This window comes from Temnothorax longispinosus, chromosome 8, assembly GCF_030848805.1.
Source record: "Temnothorax longispinosus isolate EJ_2023e chromosome 8, Tlon_JGU_v1, whole genome shotgun sequence".
In the NCBI taxonomy this organism is placed as follows: Eukaryota; Metazoa; Arthropoda; class Insecta; order Hymenoptera; family Formicidae; genus Temnothorax; species Temnothorax longispinosus.
Window position 1 is genome coordinate 9,917,564 of NC_092365.1, and position 3,418 is coordinate 9,920,981.

Consider the following 3,418-nt stretch of genomic DNA (forward strand, 5'->3'; position numbering starts at 1 on the left):
AGCCACTTTCCGATTCCTAGAGCGGCAACGAAAGCGGGGTCCAGTGAGGGCCTCGTTCCAAGTGGTCTTGGGCGTTGCTCGAACTCCGTCACCCTATCAATTCTCGGTTGCAACGGCAAAACAGCGGGGTCAATAAACTTGGTCTCGCGACAAGTAGTCTTGTCACCGAAACACCGGGAATTCCTAGAATCGACCGGCCGTCTAGCCTCATCCTGACCGTGCGACCGTACAGCACGGTGTCGCGTTCCCTAGCACGGCAGGTCCCTCGCGTTCTCGTTCAGAGGTTTTCAGCGGAGACGGTGCGGCTGGCAGCAGAATAGCAGGCGAGCAGAGCAGAGGACCTGCCAGCGGACAACGGGACGAAGGCCAGGAACTTAGATTAGAGCGCTCCGAGGATGAGGAACATTTCTTATTTCCAATATTAATTTCAGTTTTAATTCTGTATTGGTTCGTTTCCCATCCGGCGCATTGTTAGTAAGCGTTTGCGGCGAAGTCCGCGGAGCCAGGGCTCAATTAGGCTAAGTTACGACAGGCGTCGATTGTTCATAAATGGTGCTTGATATTCGGTTCGAGCAATAGATATTGTTTATTTTCTTCGCGCGAGCCGGCGCATGACGCGCGTTCAGTATGCTCGAGCCACACACGGTCTTCATGGAGGGTCGGTCAAGCGATCCAAGACCGCGTTCGCGAGATAACTCACCGAGGGCTTAAACTCGAAAGGAACAGCCCATGATCGACTTACGAGAGACGGAAGTCAGTCAGGGAAGGTCGGTAGAGCGATCCGAGAACGCGTTCGCGAAATAGTTTACCGAGGGCGTAAACTCGAAATGTACGGCCCATGATTGACGTGCGAGAGAAGGAGGTCAGTCAGGGAAGGTCGAACGAGCGATCCGAAACCGCGTTCGCGAAATAATTTACCGAGGGTTTGAACGTGAAAATAACAGCCCATGACTGACGTGCGAGGGATGGAAGTCAGCCAGGGAAAGTCGGTCAGGCGATCTGACACCGCGTTCGCGAAATAATTTACCGAGGGCATAAGCGCGGAAATAAGGGCCCATGACCGACGTGCGCGAGATAGAAGGTGGTCAGGGAAGGTCGGCCGCGAGATCCGACCAAACATAAGCGAAATTGCGGACCATGCGTTACTTCCCAGAAATAATAGGCTATGACCGACGTCCGACACCTGGGAGACGGTCAGGGGAGGTCGGCGTCAAGCTGGTGACCTTGGTCAGCAATCCGGAAGCCGGGACGTCATCTCCAGGAACAAGCGGCGGAAACGAGTTCCAGCGGCCCCAAGGATCGGTCATAGGGGGTCGACGTCAACGGCAAGCACGGTGCAGGTCACCCGGACATCTTCTCCGAGGAGGTCGTCTGGGAGCGTGTTCCTTAGTGTAAGAGAAGTCGTGCGCATAGGTCGGCGTCGTCGGCGGACGAAAAACGAAAAAGGTGAAAACCTGGTGCATCGAGGCCAGGGCGCGCAGGTCGCGCGAGCGCAAATCCGGTGGAAATTTCCGCGGTGACGTAGTAGAGCGCCCGCACGCGTAAACAGCGTGGTAGGGGAAAAGAGAAAGTCGGAACATCTGGCACTACGGCGCAATAGGCGACGGAGTCCCCACTCCGTGAGCCCCCGCTGCGACCAATAGTGGGAAGCCTGAGAGAGCGCCGTCGCTCGAGTTCGAGGCAGTCTGTCGGGGATCCTCGTAGAGGTAACACTGGGTGCATTCGGGGAGACGCTATTAACGCTATAAACGCAAACGCTATGAACTTCGTTCGAAGAGCCAATAGCGCGACAGCGATAGCAAGCTGCCCGAACGCAGCTTAAGCGCCAATAGTATTTCGTGCCTCACCTCGAAAATAATAGCGAAAATAGCGCGAGTGATGACGTCACGCTGCCTTTACAGTGACGTCATCATCGTATATCACAGCGCCACAAAGCGTCTCCTCGAACAGTTTTGGACGATAATTGTGCTAATAGCGTGCTCCCCGAATGCACCCTAAATCACGCGCTAACGTTCCTCGTGTATTCTAAGGGTGCGTTCGGAGAGCTCGCTACCGCGCTACCAACGCTAACGCTATTAACTCCGTTCATGGAGCCATGATAGCGCTAGCGAATGCGAGCTCCATGAACAGCAGTAGCGTACTAGCGTAGCGTTTCGTAGACCCCTGCGTCGCCAAATTTAAAAAGCTGAGTTAATAGATGCTGTTGTATCAATTACTTCTTTAATATTTTCAGGTCAGAAGTTGAGAGTAGTATGTGTGTAAATGAATACGATTTATTCGTAGTAAAACAACTTAAAGAAACTATTTTACAAAATATAAAAAAGCGATTTTAAATTCATGAAACTCATATTTGCGGAGCACTTCTGGATCCGACTCTTCAAAGTGTTAGAGGTGTTGCTGAAAATCTCGCAGACAAGCAGCAATCTCCTAAGGAATTTTTAATATGATCCACAAAATGGTTCCCCTGAATATTAGAAATGAGCAGATTAGATTATTTTTATATTTTATTTATTAACATTAAACGACGTTTTAGATTAGATCATATGTTAACAAATATTTTTGTTCTAGTAAAACTTATTGTCCAATTAAGTGACATTGTTTTTATATATAAAATGAGAAATATAATTAAATATATTTTTTAATAATATATCCATATTTGGTTCTATTTGATTATATGCTATATAAAATTAATTTATACTTTTAATACAATGAAAAAATTAGTGTATATGAATTTTGTCTATTAAGCTATATATAACTTTTATTACAGTTTTTATAAACTATATATCTAAGCAATACCTAGTCTAGGTAATTTACAGTATCTAGATTTACAAAATCTAGGCTTAATATTGTATAATTAAGCCTAGTATATATAAGTCTTACATAGTTTATATTTGCAACAGCTTCTATATTAATCACCAAATATAAGATTATTATTTTTATGATATATATAAGTTAAATTTTCATGTTTAGTTTTACTTTTTCATATACTACGTTTACGCGAGCGTTACTTCTGTAGTAACTTACGATATATCACTCGTTTACGCGGAATAAATTATCGTAAGTTACTACAAAATCCCGTTTACGCGAAGGAATTATTGTAAGTTACTACAAAAGTAACGCTCGCATAAACGTAGTAATAGTAGCAGATTATCCTAATAAGTCATGTAAGCTTCTTGGAGTTAAAAAATTACGATTGGAGTTGGCTGCGAAACATATAATAAGCATTATTTTTCCTGAAGATCCTATTCTTGTCAAAGTTAAAAAGTATTTACATATGTCAGAATCTATTATATCGAAGATCTTCTACAATGGTGGAATAAATTAAATGAAGTTGTCACTGCCGAATTTGTACAAATTGGTATGCTGCATTTATGCCATACCGCGATTACAAGTTCAGCATCTGAATGCGCGTTTTCTT